The 17,734-nt window shown below is 39.8% G+C and overlaps 1 long non-coding RNA gene across 1 annotated transcript; it reads left to right on the top strand.

Moving 5' to 3' along the window:
- The first annotated feature begins 302 nt into the window (after positions 1-302).
- On the top strand, positions 303-5,719 carry LOC139076949 (uncharacterized). Its single transcript, XR_011529040.1, has 2 exons — positions 303-457; positions 5,585-5,719. It is a non-coding gene; the product is annotated as an uncharacterized lncRNA (long non-coding RNA).
- Positions 5,720-17,734: the final 12,015 nt, after the last annotated feature.

Raw genomic sequence — 17,734 nt, 5'->3', positions numbered from 1 at the left:
GAATCAGTATCATACTTACAGAGGACATTTCACCCAGGTATAACCAGCTGCACATTTCTATTGCACTCTTAATATTAAAATGTTCGTTTAATATTTAGTAATTAGTGTCAAGGTTATTGCAGTAACATTTCTCTAGAAGGATCCTTCCCTCCTATATTTCTGAAAAAAATAAATAAGCTGTGTGTCTGATTAAAAACTCTTATCGCCTCATACAACAGACACCAGTTTGATTTCTCCTTTTAACTGCAGTGAGGTCACACTCCTGTGTTTGTGACATAGCAGCGGGTTGCCATGGAGATGATAGCTTTATCAGCAACTCCTCTTTGCAGTGACTTCACAGCAAGGTTACCAAGAAGCAGATGGGCTGTGAAGGAGACAAACCCCCTTGTCTAAACACAAATAGCATTGGTAATTAATTAGCTGAAGCAGCAGGGGAAATTATGAAAATGTGTGAAAGGTAAAAGGATTTCTATTTATTACAGATTTGATAGTTCTGTTCTTCTTGCCAGAGGTAAATCGCATCCCTCCCCAGCTTGGAAATGTTGTGTGGTGTACTGAATAATTATGGCACTAACTGGTTTGAGAGCCAGCCTTAGTGGTCTGGTGGTTAAGATTCAGATCTCTCACTGCCACAGCCTGGATTCGTTTCCTGGTCAGGGAGCCACACCACATGTCTGTTGGTTGTCATACTGTGGCAGCTGCATGTTGCTGTGATGCTGAAAGCTATGTCATTGGTATTTTAAATTCTAGCAGGGTCCCCCATGGTGGACAGGTTTCAGCAGAGCTTCCAGACTAAGAGTAGAAAGGAGGACCTGGCCACCCACTTCCAAAAAAGTTGGCCATGAAAACCCTATGAATAGTAGTGGAGTGTTGTCTGACATAGCACCGGAGGGTGAGAGGATGGTGCACCAAGATCCGGCCCAGTTCCACTCTGCTGTACACAGGGTCTCTAGGAGTCAGAATCGATTTGATGGCATTAACAACAAACTGGTTTCAGCATGCTGGGGTTCACTTTCTAGATCCATTGATTTCTTGGTTAAAGTGGCAAAATAAGATATCTTTTGTGACTGTATTTTTTTTAAGGTCCAAAAAAGAGATTGTAAAACAAAACAGAATAAAACTACCTCAGGTTATTGAGATGATGAAAGGATTGCAACATCAACATATTGAGACTTCGAAAGGCCCAATTTGAACATACCAATGCTGTATTTGAAAATGCCTCCTTTGATGATAAAGGCTCTGTATTAATTTTCTAGGGCTGTGGCAACAAAATACCACAGATTGGGCGACTTAAACAACAGAGAGTTATTTTCTCCCAGTTCTGGAGGATAGAAGTCCATGATCCAGGTCTGATATCTTCTGAGACCTTTCTCCTTGGCTTGTAGAGTGCCACCTTCTCACTGGGTCTCACATGACCTTTCCTCTGTGCACATGCATCCCTGGTGTCGCCTTGTGCCTCCAAATTTCCTTTTCTTATAAGGACGACAGTCAGATTGGATTAGGGGCCACCCTAACAGCCTCGTTTTAACTTAATCCCCTCTTTAAAGGCCCTGTCTCCGAACACAGTCACGTTCTGAGGTATTGGGAGCTAGGACTTCAACATAGAACTTAAGAGGAGACAATTCAGCCCATACCAGTCCTACCTTATCATTTGGATAAGTATAAATCACCTGGCACTGAATGCAAAGTCTTTCGTCATCAGATCTCCATCTCTCTTACAGCATTTACCTCCAGAAATAACGCCACAAGCAGCGTACGGTGGTAACACACCAGATTACTAGAATTCCTGCAATACCCCATGCACCCAGGTGGTCCGCCTCGGCCACTTCTCTTTGCCTTCCTTGTAAACTTCTGCTCAGCCTCTTTTCACATAACACCTCCCCTTGGACGCCGTTCCTGACTACTGGCCCCATCTGGTAGAGTTAACAGTCCTTTCCTCCTCTGTACTTTGCATACTGATCTCATTGGAGGTTGATGCAAGTCTGTTTCTCTTAGGAAATGGTGAGAGCTGAGAGGGCAGGCTTGCAATCTTATTAATGCTTCTATCACCCCTATTTCTCTCAGTGCACAGAGCTTTAAAATGTTTTCTGTATGCTTGGAGACAAAGCACTTGAAAGTTTTAAGGAAAAAAAAGGAAACAGTGTATATTCTAAAAAGTATGTATAGTTCTTGAGAATCTACAAAAGCTGTGAGTAGACAAATATATGTCTGCGGTCTTTTAAAAACACATTTTGAGTGGGGCTTGCAAGTCATGATGCGTCATCTTGTGCGCGAGCCCTGCTGAGGGCTCCACCATGAGCTGGGGTTTGAGGCTCCCCTCTGCCTCCAGTGGTAGGCACCCAAGAGCGCCTCTCGCAAGGAGAGCTGTCCCTGACACTAGTGATAGCCAAGAATTGAACCCTGTGCTCCACCATTCTATCCACAGCTCCTTGTGTGGACAGAGGTTAAGAATTAGGGGTCACTTCCTCCCTGTCAGCTTACATTCCCAATGATTGCAATGAGGCAGAGCTACATTATCTCCAGGACCTTTTGGATTTTTGAAGTGGACAAGACAGCTGGAGCCAGTCATGTCACCTTATCCCAACAAGTGGATTGAAGGAACTCTGCTGTACCTATGTGGCCTGGGAAGTTGAAGTAGCAAGAAGTTTTGAAAAGTGGATGAGGGCCCTTATTAAAATATCCCACATACGTACGTTAGAAAAAGGCCATTTTGACATAATTAGCCCAAAGTAAAAATTTCTACTCTTAAAACATTCCTGATCACTTGATCTAGAGGTCTTGACCTTGGTCAGTTTCAGGGAAATTGGCTCAGTTTGCCATCCCCAGCTCCTCATTTTGTGTTCTTTATTGTTCTCTATCACTCAGGTGTACACAGCTCAAAGATCTTTTCCCCCACTTTTGCTGCCCTAGCTCAAATATTTCATTTATAATATATATAAATGCCTGCAAATAGTTGACCTTCAATAAGTGTTTGTTGACTGAATAGCAGGTTAAAATATTGCCTCTCTTATTATTCTTGCATTAATTGTGATCCTGTTTCTGAAGTTATAAGCCAAATTGCAGGTGTTAGCCAGTTGATGGGATTTGGGAAGGATACAGATACCCTCTGATGTCCCTGAAATTACACTGCACATCTTTACCTTGACTCTATTTAGCATCTAAGAACCTTCAACCACATTGAGCTTTAGTTATAAAAGTGACTTTGCAGATGTGTATCCTTGCCCAAGACCTCTGAAAACCTAGGTCCTTGATATATTTTTAATAATCAGCTCATATTCCTCCAAGATGAGACTACATAGTTTAACATGATTTAGTTAAAGTATTATCCTCCTTTACTGTGGATTGGAATATGAACTCAATGGTTGCAGTCATATCACAAAGATCCGAAGCTCTAATTGACAGCTCTATGTCTTTGCACAGTTAAAAACAGGAGAACAATTTAATTATTCCTTGACTAACATAGCAGGTTTGGTATGAAAATATTCCCAAATGTAGGGTCTTGAGTAAAAAAAAGAAAACAAATGGATACTTGGTAATAAAAAGCTTAGGAGCCCATATTCTAGTTCAAAACTTTACAAAAATGAAATATTAACAATAATGATTAATGTTTAGTAAGCGTTATCTTTTAGTCATTGAGCTAATATCATTTAATTCCCCCCTGCCTCAAAAATAAAACAAAAATTTGGAGTGTAGAATTTTTTTCCTCACCCTACAGATGAAAAAGACTTAATATTTGGTCTGAAGAGGTTATGTGACTTTTGTAGATGCCACAGTAATGTAAATTATTCTAATTTTCCAATTAGTTGATGTACATCCCTACCATTTTATGCTTTTTTGCCACTTTGTTTTAGAACAGTCTTGTTAAGGAGAAATGAATACGATATTCATCCCCTTCTTTCATATGTACTGCCCACTTGCTAGGTAAAATCTCTGATGAAAGCACTTTTTTCCTTTGTAAGTAAAGATAGCAGGACACAGCGCTCCTAAGGTAGTACCCTGGACCCTTTCAAAGCTTCTGTCTCTGACTACTTGGTAGAAGGCATCAAGGGGGAGATGATGTATAATTACTTGTCCAGTAGGATTTTAAATTATGTGAGTAACTGTCTATCTGCAAGAAGCGTGCAGCCTTCCATTCTTCTCTCAGTCCGTAGATGATAAGAACTTTGGAAAGTGAGAAGAACTTTAAGATGGTTTAAAATAAATGACCTAGAGATTGAATGATTTATGTTCACTATCTGATTTTCTCTGGGAAAATGACTAATTTCTCAAGCCTGCAAACAAAGAAAATGAAATAAACAACAAATTTTAAAGATGAAGCTAAAAACATTCCAGAATTGAAAAAGGGTATATTCGATGTGAGCCAACTCTCACCTGTTTCACCCTTTCATCTGTTGGTGTACTTTAGAAAAAGGAGGATATAAACCCAAACTACATCTAGTCTGTTAGCTGGGTAATTTGATTTTCATGTATTTGTGAGCTGGTGAGGCACGTTTACCTCTCTCTGTTTATAAGCATTGAGGATGGCAATTAACCCTGTTCCCTTAAGCAATCAAATGTGTTTGCTGGGACCTCACTCAAGGCCACCTCAGATGGGGCTCTATGCTAATGACCTATGCTGGACCTGACTAACTTGAAGTATGAAGAGTGGCAGTTAAGAAGGTGTGGGCTTTCTTCTCCTAAATATCTTTATGTAGATAACTAATTGGACAGATCAGGAAAACAAGGTTGTTGGAGTGATTATTGAAATGGTATTCAAGAAGGTTTCTTGGTATGAAATGCAAAAAGATATGGAAAAACAGAAACTTAGAGAAAGATAATAGACAACATGTGGAATATCACAAAGATTATTTTGGTTATAAAGAAGAGTACCTGCATCTCCTTTCAGGATGTAAACCCAAATGAGCTGTCTCCAGGGAGACCTGGAGCATCTCCTCAGAAGCTCCTCCCTCAGTCCTCTCATAGCTGTCATTTAGTTGGTAACGATTGATCTTTGTTATATGTTTATGCTGAAATGCGTTATATTTTTTGTGGCTGAAACCAAAGTGGGCCAGCGGGGACCTCAACAAATACAGATACACTGGGCTTTGTCCTGGTTCCAGCTGTTGGTCTTCACTGAGTGACGCTCTCGCTGCCTCCTGGTTCTTATTTGGGATGGGAAGACAGGCAGGAGACACACGATTAGCAAGAATTTTTGCCATCTGGACTGATTTCTCTACCTTACATGCAAACAATGCTCTTGAAATTTCCCTATCCCACAATCTTACGTCAGGATTCTGGGATGTCAAAAAGTCTGTAAAGAGATGCATAGTAGACAACTGCAGTTTTTTCTTTGAAAATGGAGAAGTAGAGGGCCAAATGTCGCTCCCTTCCTTGTTATTTCTACAGGAATGTAAGAATCTTCTTTTCTATTTCCTTGATGGCTGTGATCATTAATAAAGCACCAATATTGAAGGGATAAACATCTTTTTTTTAAATTTTTGTTTTTTTTTTTGAGGGGTTGGGGGGCGAGTGCTTTTTATTTTCCTGGTTTGAATTCTTCATACATTTCTCCTGTTATTTTCATTGACTCTCTTTTTCTTAACAGCTTTATCAAAGTATGGTTGATATACCAAAATGATTGGACATATTTAGTGTATGCAATTTGATGAGTTTGGAGATATGCATGCACCCATAAAACCATCACACAATCAAGGTAATAAAATATCCATCAACTCCAAAAGTTTCCTCCTGCCTGTTTGTTTATTTGTTTTCTTTTTGGTTTCTTTGCTTGTATATGCTAAGAACGTTTAATATGAGTATCTGTTATTCTTTAAATCACACCTTCTCCACCTTAAGCTTACTCTCCTGCTCGCTCCACTCTTATCAAATCAAGACACAGATTAAATTCTACTACATTATATAGAGTAATATCTATCTATGAAAATAACGAGTGCCAGCTCAATATCTCACTCTTTTAAATAATACTCCCTACATTGAGATTTGAATATAGCTAAGAATTTTGATGGTACATTACCATTTATTTATCTATCCTTACATTCAACAAACATTTATTTGGCATATATTATGTGTCAAGTACCATACCAGCCTCCGAGGACCCAAAGTTAAATATAAGATGAAGCTCTTGCTCTCAATGTATTTTACTGAAACATAATTTTATGTGTACAAATTATTCGAAATAGGAACACTCCTTTTAATTGTCCTCTTCTCCATCATCTGCTTTAGAATCTGCCTTGATTCTGCCTCTCCATGAACTTTCTCCAACCTTCCATATTCCTTGTTTCCATTGTCTTTTTCCTCTGATTTACTCCTTCAAAGATTTTCACTATAAACAATAGAACTATCACTCCTGAATTTCTGGAGTCTGGTGCTGATGCTGTGTCTCTCATCCCTCCCTCTCATCACTCAGAGTGGTAGTTTAAGTCTAAGTGGCACAACTTTTCTTCCCCCTTTCCATCTTTGTTTCTCCATTTCTTCACAGTTCTTTAGTGTGCCTCGTAAAGAACTTTAAGATGATATAAAAATAAAATTATAGGGCAGAACATAGCACCCACTGTCAAATTTCCTGTAAGTTGATAGTAAAGGTTTTGCAGAAGATTGTTTCTTAACAACATAAAAAAATATGCCTTGAGATCTTTGCCCAGTTTGGCTTTTCAAGTATGTGGGTTTATAGAATTTCAAGTCTTTAGACCTTTAATTCAACAATTTTGGTAACTGGACTGATAGCATTCTGAATCATTCTCTGCCTCTGGCCTACAAGGCAGCATGCCTGTCAGGCAAGAGCAGAGGGCTTGCGCCTAGTCCACTGTTGTCTCCTCCTGCTGTGAATCATGTATACTCATCCAGGTAGCTGCCCCTCTTATAGAACTTCTAGTGGAGGCCAGGAGAGAGAGGAAGATTATGTTATTCTCTAGTCAGCCTTAGAAAGGACAAGGTAAAAAGACAAGTAGGCTGGTTTAAAGCCTTCCTACTCCAAGTGTGGTCCACTGACCAACAGCATTTTCATCACCTAAGAGTTTGTTAGAAATACACAATGTCAAGGCCCACCCAAGACGTCTTCAACAAAATCCTCAGAGATTCATAGATACACTGAAGTTGAAATAAATCTGAGAAGGACTGGTCTTGACAAAGGACAAAGAAAGGAAGTGGTTCACAAATTGGGATAAAGAAACTCCCCTTTGGAGACAATTGGGAGAAAAGGGTGGAAGACAAAGAGGGGAATCTGTGTGTGTGCGTGTGAGAGAGAGAGAGAGACAGAGAGATGAGATGAAAAGACAGCCAGCTACACACACACACACACACACACACACAAACCTGCCTAAAATTTTTCAGTCCACTCTGGATCTCAGCTGCTAGAAGCTGCTCTTAAATGACCGCTGGGTATATCTGATGTCTGTATCATTCCTGAGCTGTTCACACAATGTCCTGAGTAGCATGAGAATACTCTTTAACTTTCTTCCTTAACTCAAACATTAGGTTTGATAGAGGTAGTGTTCCTGACGTTGCCTCATTGGCCAAGGATTAGGAGCTCACTAAAAGAAGTTCTCGTTGTAATTATTTGAAGCAGGAATCTAGCAGTATCATTTTTCCAGAAGTGGCATAGCTTTCTCCTGATTATTTAGGTATTCTTCATTCAGCATCATCAAACATAGAATTGCTGATTCTTGGGGTTAGAAGGAACCATAAAGGACCAGTCCAATTTCTCAGCTGGTGCTGAAATCCTTGCCAGAATACAGATAGTCATTGTCTAGCTTATGTTTGGATGAAATAAATGAAAGGAAACTCCAAACCCATGCTTACATGCCATCATGTGTTCAATCACACTGCAGCCACCTTGCTTATTATTTGAGAATGCAACCTTCCACTGATGACACATATGGCCCTCTTGTCAGTCCAGCTTGCTCCCCTTATAAACAGTTAAGCTTCAGAGTAGCAATGCAGGGAGGGGAAAAGTCCCTGCATAAATAAATCCTTTTGCCTAAGTAAAAGAATATATAGTACACATAAAAATGGTAATTAGAGCCCAGCATGAGGGAGATGAATTTCTTACACTAATAACAACAGTAATGATAATAATAATAAAAAACCCTCCAAGATTTACCATTCCAGAAAAATAATATTTGCTATTAATATTATTGTTATTGTTGTATTATTGCTAATAATAATGAAAGGCTACTTGCTAAGAGACTGGGCCTTTGGTGTAACTAAGTAATCCTACTCAGAAAGGGCTCCCCTGAAGGCAGTTCTTCAATTAATAAAGGAGACTGACAGATCGTCTCACAGCCTACTGCCAGGTACCAATTGATTGCCTCCCTTTAATAACTGTTTAATTTGCTTTCCTGTACTAATCACGTCGTGCAAATTGTTGGCCTCTGCCGCTTGGTGACAAAGCGGATGGCGTTTCAATAGGCCAAGTGGCACTGTCCATCAGCCTCACCTCCCTCCTGGCTGACTCCCATCCTCAGCCATTTCCATCCTCATCCTACTCTCCTCTTGCCTGTGACCCAGACCCAGATCTGGCCACTCACTTCTCTGCGAAGCCATCTGATGAATGAGAAAGTGAATCGGTCAGAACTATAGAGCAGCCACTGCAGGAAGAGAGAAACATCCCTTCACTGAGTCTCATGACCTCTCTCCATGCTTAAAGAAAACTCATAAGCTCACAGCACGAATTAGCATGGCCTTATTATAGACACAGAATTAGGGTTATATAAGGCCAAAATGGGAATGAAGAGATTTAAAAAAAAAAGTCAAAGTCCCATGAGAAAAGGAAATTGTACCAGGGTGACAGAAGGCAAGGGGGAATGGGCAGTAAAGGAAATATGGTGAAAACACGAGTGGAAGGGAACACTGACACGTTAGAGCATGCGATTAGGGGACCCGAGACACAGTCACTTTTGAGACTGAGGCATAGATGTTGGCAGTCACTGCACCCCACCATTACCCATCACTCCCCTGTTTTATCTTTGGGTATGATGAGCATTTTGGCTTCTTGCTTAGCCTTCATCTTTCTGTCTCTCCAAATGAAAGACCAGCAGAATCAGCCGTGGAGAGGTACACATGGTGGTTACAACCACTTATTTTTAAATTCCCAAGTGGACCTGGTGCACTCACACCTCTACACCTTTAGGCACATTGTTCTGCCTTCTGGGTGGAATGTCCTTCACACTCTATGTGAATGATCAAGGATCGTTAAAAAGACCCCACCTCCCACCTGAAGCTTTCTGTCCCTAACCGGAGCGCACAGAGCATGCTCCTCCCACAGCAATGCTTCTGCACTCTGCACCTGCTGCTCAGCTAAGTACAAGCAGACCCTCAGCCTATCAGACAAGACCCACCACACTATAACCTAACCATAGTTTTCTATTCCACCTCCTCCCCTTCTCTACGCTGATCCTATGGCCACATCTTACTGAACTTCATGCTTCCCTCCCCTCTGTGCCCTGTCTCCGCATTTCCTTGTCAGGAATTCCTTTCCTATAGTGTTCAGTAATCAAGCATCCCATCCATTAAAGTTCAGCACTAAAACAATTTCCTCCCTAAAAACACTACAGGACATGATCTCTCTCTGTTAAAACCTCTGTCATTTATATCATCTTCATAGATATTTAATATTTTGGAGAAATTAAAAATTCCTTGAGGGAAGAGACTTTCAAGACTCTCTGCCAAGCTCCCATAGAACTTTGTTTTTCTCATGGCACTAATAGTTTGCTTCGACTGCTTCCAGCGATATTTTGTAATAATCTTCATGACAATCTAAAAGGCAGAAATTTTTGTCATGTTGGACTTCAAAGAGGAAGTAACTTCCCACTGTCAGGAGTTTAAGATTCTCTCATCATTACCAGGGAGCATAGAGAATGCTGATTTTGTCAATCAGAAGTAAGCCAGCAAAGACAAGACACGTGCAGGACCTTAGGAGTGCAGAGAGGTGCCATGCCACTTAGTCATTTCTGCAACTAGTAAGAAGACAATATTAGAGGGAAGCAAGGCCTGGAGAAGAGGTTTTGTAGTATAGATTTGGGACTTAAAGATCGTAGTGTAAGCAAATACTTCTGAACCACAGCTCAATACCAAGCTAATACTGATTATCTCAATGAGATATATTAAGAGGGAAATGTATATGGAATTGAAGAGTAAATGCTTCAAAATGATTGTTAGTTACCAAAACACAACTTGTCTCTAAAATGTCTGCTATGTGTCTGACATTGATATCGGGACCAAGCAAGCATATTTTGGAGGTGGGGGAACTCTTTAGCAGGAAAGGAGAAAAAGGAATAAATAAAACTTTGAGAATTCTGCAAAAAAAAGAAACCAACAAACCAACCAACAAACAAATAAACAAAAATCAAAAACAAAAAAATCTAAATATATGAATACTACACTGAAGATTGCAAAAACGTGTTCCTATTCCCAATTGGCTGAAAATCCCATGATCATGCCACCATCCTAGTTTTCACACCGTATTTTCTTGCTGGGATTAATGCAATGGTCCGCTAACAAGCTTGCCGGCTCCAGCCTTGTTCCCTATGAGCACGTGCTCCATACAGCCAGAGCACTTTTTCTGAAGGAAAAATCAGCTCGCGTCATCACCATCCTCTATACCCTGCCCGCCTCCGTCACTCACTCAGCATATCCTTCCACTCCTGTGCGCTTATTCAACCTTCACCAGCCATGAAGGGTACACAAAGAAAGCAGAATAAGCTGGAATCCTGCTCCAGAAGGAGCTTATCCTGCAATGAGGGACCAAGTCCAAATTCCTTGATATGGCATACCAGGCTCATACATTCTGAAACTGCTTATCTCTCCAACGTCCTGCACTGCTTCATTTTGGCTTCTACACTCCATTCCTATTTTCATACTCATACGTACTTTACTTTCTCTATTAGCACTCTCCATACTCTCTTTGGCCTCTTGTCTTTTTCACATGATGCTTTTTGTGTTGAAATGCCTTTCTCCTCCCATCTTCCCTGACCTTTCCCTAGAAAACTGCTACTGCTCTCCAGGACTGTATATCCTTTATCAACCCCTCTTTTCTCTTTGTGTGTCTGCTGCCTCCGCTAGACTGATAGCCCCCCGAGAGAGATCCAGTGTTATTCATTGGTACATAACTCCAGGACCAGCACAGTACCTGATTTATGTTGGTGCTCAATTATCATCCGTTGGGTGAACTAATTACAGTTTAACCTTGTGTTGCCAGTTTCTACAGGACTGAGAGGAACAGATTTCAAATTGTGCCTGAGGGCTGGAACTTTATTGAGTTCATGACTACCTCCAGCTTGGTGAATGCAAGACACTCAAAAAATATTTGTTGAATGAATGAATGAATGGAAGGATGAATTCAACCAAAAAAAAAAAAATGGTGAAACTACGTCCACACGAACACAAGTGTGATCAGAAGTGAAACTGGACATTAAGCATTCTTTTGCCCAAATAGAAATCTGGAACATTTTCATAGGGATTAATTATCTTAAGAAAAATATTATTAATTTTTGGATCCCTTTTGTACACTTCAATTTCCCTTTTCCTCAAGTGGCACAGTAAAGGCACTGGAGTTGAAACTGTGAGACCCTTTTCACTTTTACTTCTGAATTATAAAATGCCACATCCACCAGCCTCTACTGGAAGCAAGGCAACATTAATATTAATGTTTGGAAGGGCCCACAGTATGGTGGTGGGATGATTTAAAGAGGAGAATAATCAGGGACTGCATCTTAGTAAATAAATCCAAGGTCCAATTTGTTTAGTCTTTCACCCACATTTTTAAAGGGAAATTAATATTCTTTTTGAAAAGCAAATCAATATAGACTCTGAACTGCTGACTTGGTAGGTTTAAAATGGAAATGTTTCTGTCGTTCCCAGCAGCCTTCTAGCTAATCTCCCTTTTTCCAGTTTCTATTCCATCCCAATACACAGAGTTGTAGGGATACCCTCAGAATACCGCTCAGGAAGTATTTATTAAGTTCTTGCCACCATGCGCTTGGTACCACCTGGCTATTGTGCATACACAGACCACAGCAGACCCTGTCTTTGTTTTCAAGAGGTTTGTAATCCAGATGGGGAGGGGAAGCCTTCTTAGATCAGGCATCCAAAGAATAATAACAAAAATATTCTAAGATACTGTGGTACAAACTATTGGGAACATGTGAGTTCTACCCTTGTGACTTTGCTATGATTCTTCCATGACCGCCCCCTGCCCCTAGTATAGACGCACTAGACACTTTATATATATATATATATCTCATCTAATTTAATCCTTACAATAACCCTGAGCAAGTTTATATTCAGTTAAATGACTGTTGCAAGATCCTGCATCTGGGAAGCAGCACAACTAGTATTTAGAGTTCAGTTCTGCCTAATTATAAACTGCTATTCTTTTTTTTTAAAGATTTCATTTTTTCCCTTTTTCTCCCCAAAGCCCCACAGTACATAGATGTATATTCTTCGTTGTGGGTCCTTCTAGTTGTGGCATGTGGGACGCTGCCTCAGCGTGGCTTGATGAGCAGTGCCATGTCCACGCCCAGGATTCGAACCAACGAAACACTGGGCCGCCTGCAGCGGAGCGCACGAACTTAACCACTCGGCCACCGGGCCAGCCCCATAAACTGCTTTTCTTCCCACCACACTCTCTGTCTCCATCAGTTATCATCATCCACTTTCTTTGGCATCACTCTGTCATTTCTCGTTATTTCCTAACATCTCTAATCTACTGAGACCAAGTTGATCTACTTGGCACCTCTGGAACAGATTTTGCTAAAGCACGTTTTTGTGTCTCAGCTTGCCCACCCATCACCATGAAAAACTTAGAAGGGGTCAGCACAGCATATAGATTCAAAGTGTAGTATCTGAAATCAAACAGTCTGCTATGCATGTTCTGACTTCACCTCTCACCTGGGATGAGTTACCTTACCTACTTGTGTTTCCTTATCTACAAAACGGAAAAATCATAATAGTACCCACAAATTTCATTACCTATCTTTAACAGCTGTGCTCGTTACTATATTTTCATTTGTGATTCAGGAATGACTATGTAGATATATGGGTCCTAGATAGTTACTGGATTGAAGACTCAAAATAACAGTTTGAATGTAGAAGTTTTAAATGTCAAATTGCCTTGCCCAACAGAAGATAAAATAATGATAATGATTTAATGCTAGAGATAGAATGAAATTTGTACAATCCTCTCATTTAACACGTGGGGAAATTAAAGCTCAAAAAAGGTAAAATAATTTGTCCAAGTTCACACATCTAATAGAGGGACTTTTCTAGAAGACTACATTGTTGTCCTTGTCTCATAAGCATTTTCTGACAGTGCTAACTCATTACTCCATAGTGTTCTTCCACACTCGAATCACAAAAAGCAGTATCCAAACAACCCTGTCCCATTCATTTGTCCCAGTTTTAGCCATATCTCCATTGGCAAAAATGCTGGTACCTTGTAAAGCCCAACTGAGATTTCTTAGCTGGGTCTTAAGATTTATTCTGGTTTTAAATTATTTCAAAGTTTATATGTAGAAACACAGGGCTTTTTTTCCTTCCTATGAAATAAATGTTTTAACCATGAGTGAAAAATCCACTTCGACTCATTTCAATAACTATGATTGTGGCGACATATGGTAGATGTTGGGGAGAACACGTCCACACTCTCTTGGGCTAGTCTATCAGGTTTCACATCTCATCTGGGGAATTTGCTTTTCTTTAATTAGGTTAGGTTAATAAGACCGAAACAAACATTTATTGCTTGAATATCAGCATATTCTTTTGTCTAATTATAGGGAGAAATAAAGAATGAGGTAAGATTTCAGTAATTCAAGTGTTTCATGTTTCTAGGAGCTCCTCTTGGCACATTATTTATTTCATAAATTTAACCCTTTCCCTTTCCCTGTCATTTTTCTTCTTAAATAAAATCCTTGCATTGAATATTAACCAAGCTTGTGAGATGATGTGTCAGCTTCTCTAGGCTATAGAAAACACATATACACAATCACACATACACAAAGAGACACACTCTCTAGAAAGCAGATTATTTATATCTCAGAATATGTTTTATACGATGACATATTGTAACATTTGTAGAATTTAGGATCTAGTGCTGGGTCTTTGAAATTCTTCAGTGTAGGTACCATAATAATGTCATTGTCACCATCACTAATTTTTTTCAGTCCTTACAGATTCCATGCTAAAGACTTTATATACATTATCTTGCATGATCCTTACACATAAATAAGAACTACTATCCCTATTTTAAAGATGATGCAATTGAGGCATAGGCTATCTAGACTTGCTCAAAGTCATGTGGTTTGTACATGGTAGAACTGGAATTTGAACCCAGGTCCACCCGACCAGGTTTTATGCATCTTTCTAGTCCCCAGGAGATTTTTAGCACAAAGTAGGTGTTCAAAAAGTCCCTGTTGAACTGCTAAATGCTGAAACACTAAAAAAGCAACAGAAATACTATATTGTGAAATAAACTCCTAGAAAAGCTTAGCAACTAGACTTTGAAAGAGCTGTTAAAACAGAATCCCTTGCGATTAGGCCTGTATAGATTTGTGAAAGACTCTGAAGCGGCTTTGCAGAAACTGCACCAAATGTGCAGCAGTGAATTCTGAAGGGATTTTGAACACATTTTTATTGCTACAGAAAAGGAAATCGAATTTTTAGTCATAATTCATCTAATAATGCAATCCAAGTTTTTGCTCTACTGAGATTTGAGTGTGAGGGGGAGAATAATAAGAGTGTCACAGATCTCCCTGTACAAAACTTCCAGGCTTTGACCAAAACGAAATGCCATTGTTTAATAACGAGAACTAGGAGACAAAATGCTATAGATGCCATGTACACTTCTCCAAATCTAGTTCGTGCTTTCAGAAGACATCTGGCTTGACAATTTTAGTACTCTCATCACCGTCACTAGCTTAACACATGCACACACATACACCATTTTGATATGAAAATTTTGAGAGCTATATAAAGGCATTCACTGTTTGCCCTATACTTTTGCTTTTCCAAGTATAATCCATAGATCAGCGGTATCAGCATCACCTTGGAGCTTATTAGAAATGCAGATGCTCAGGCCCTACCCCAAATCTAATGAATCATAATCTGCATTTTAACACAGTCCCCCAGCAATTCACATAGATAGTCATGTTTGGGAAGCAATGGGCTATAGGGGGATCTGGCAAGGTTTTTCCTGCAGGTACTAAAGGAGAAGGTGATGAGATACTAACAGGAACATCTACAACCAGTTCACCCACTTGATTTTGCTGATGCTCCGCTGTCTAGTTGAATGTGAGACTGAACTGGGACCCTGCAACCTTCTTTCATGCGTTGAGGCAATGTAAGGGCCAAGCAAAGTTTTGGTAGTCAGTGATGGTGGGTTCACTCATGATGCTCAATTCCTCCATTTTGTGTCATTAGAATACATCCATTGCATTCTTTAAGATGTTCACCTTTTCTGTGAGGCACTTCTCATTCATTCTCCTATTTTAAAGACTTTCTGCATGTGTACACATAAGCACCGATGTATTCAAGGTATAGTACTACAGCATGTTTTTACAGTTTCTATTGCTTTGTATTTGTGTCCTTGACATTAGAACCCTTCGAAGTCAGGAATATTGTAATCTACCCTTATTTAATCCCAAGAAGGAAGGGAGAGGGCCTGAAGAAAAATAAGTATTCAAAGGGAATTTAGAACCAAGTTTACTTTGACCTTTATTTCTTGTTTTTTATTTTTTTTCCTGGAGAAAAACTATTCTTGGATTCCCCTAATTAAGTGAGGATTCCTAATCTTTGTTCCTGATGGAAAATCAAACTGTGCGAAGTGGAGTCATGTTTGAAATGGAAAAGAATCAACGCTCTGCTCCACTGAGCAGGAGCCGCTCCAGCAGATTCACTACCACTCGTCCTATCAGGGCTCGAGCCTGCTTTGTGGACACGACCACAGCTGTGCAAATCTTGGCATGGTGAGGAAGGACTCAGCGCCCTGTGTTTGCCTCCCGTGGCTTTTGTTTCATTTAGGTCCCCACCTGATGAGCTTCACTTTGCAATGCTGAGGGTGGGGATAGGACATTCAAAGAGGAATTCACTCAGAACCACAGCACTTCTCCTTATTTTTAGGTCACAACTGAAATTGGGTTTTAATGTGAAATTTGCCTTAGGCTCAGCAGATGGTTCCCAAACATCACGAGCATCGGTTTGCCTTCTGTACACTGATGGGGCTATAACAGAGTATAACACTGTAGGAGAACTCATATCCTGTCCAAACCTGTCCTTCCCTCTCTCTCTCCCGTTCCTCTCATTTTTGTCTATTTTTATCATTTGATGCTGCAACCCACACCTTACTGCATTCAGCTCATGCCAATCATACATGTTTATGATGAGAGGTGAGTGTGGGTGGGAAGAGAGAGGGAAATATTTCTATGCTAGACTTAATGGGCTTAGATCATATGTTAACTTTTCTCCTTCTTTAAAAAAATTCCTTTTAAAATTTGGGGTGAAAAGGTAAGAAGACTGGATAGTGGATTTATTTATTCTGATGCTATCCCTGATAATTCTCACTTTTAAATCATCCTGCAGCTGCACTTACAACCTTTCTGGACATCAATATTAATGTTCCCAGCTCCTGGCAGTAGCTGGTAGAAGTGGTATTTCATAATTTAGATGTAAAAATTAAAAGTCAAGTGCTAGAGGGTGTACACAGTAGCAGAATACATCCCTCCAATTGTTGATTGAAGGCCCTTCAAAAAGCCTCCCTAGCTTTCCCCAGACCTCTCTCACCAAGGGAAAGCAACATTAACAGGTAAATAATGGCGGCCCAGAAATTCACTTTCCCTCCTTACTTGAAAAGAAAAAAAAGGACTATGAAGGGCATAGGATGATTCCAGAAATATTTTCACTTTGAAGATCTTCAATCAGCTCTTCAGTTGGTACCTAAGGGGAAAATATGCTGGCAAATCCCACCTGAAGACAATGCTTGACCAATGGATGCATGAGAGTCAGTGGTGCTCTGGTCAGCAGGGAGCTGACATCATCAGGTGGCCGAGCAACTTGCGTCTTGTCCTCATTGGTAGAGAACTCCGTGGAGAAAGGTCCCATGATCCCATTCATTATTCAACTGCATCAGGGTCTCATGTCTCTTTCTGTCAAAAAACTGTCCCTTAATGTTATTATGTTTCAGGGAACCTAGATCCTCAATTCTCCGCAGAGAGAAAGACTGGCTCATCATTATTCTCTTTGTATTATTCTTTTCTTCCTTCAAAAACAAGTAGGTCCCCAAATTTGAAAGATGCAGGAACTTAAAGAGAGTATAAGAATGATCTTAACTAATTAAAATAAATTAAAATAAATGCTCATTAAATTAAAAGAATTAAAATAGACATTCACCACAAATTCAACACTATAAATTCATCCAATCAAAGGAAGGAAACTGCCCTCACTCTATCACTGTGTCTTATTAGAGCTAGCTCCTTCTTCCAGCTATCTGATATTCTCTTAGAGTTGAAACAAATAAAATTGATAGAAGTAGAAAAAAAGTCATCGGCTCCCTTATTTCTCCCAGCACTTTTTGTTTGTTTTTCAAATTTTGTTATTTGTTTTGTTTTGTTTTTTAATATTTAGGTATCTGGTAGAGAAGAGAAAGTTGCCTGTTGTCAATTCTGGCCAAGGTCTTGCTTTCTTGGCTACTTCGTTTCATGATTTGAGATGGCCTACTTCAGAAAGACAGATGCTTTCTATAGAAACT

Source organism: Equus przewalskii, chromosome 18, assembly GCF_037783145.1.
Source record: "Equus przewalskii isolate Varuska chromosome 18, EquPr2, whole genome shotgun sequence".
In the NCBI taxonomy this organism is placed as follows: domain Eukaryota; kingdom Metazoa; phylum Chordata; class Mammalia; order Perissodactyla; family Equidae; genus Equus; species Equus przewalskii.
The sequence above is the reverse complement of the archived record's forward strand: the minus strand, read 5'-3'. Positions and strand labels throughout refer to the sequence as shown.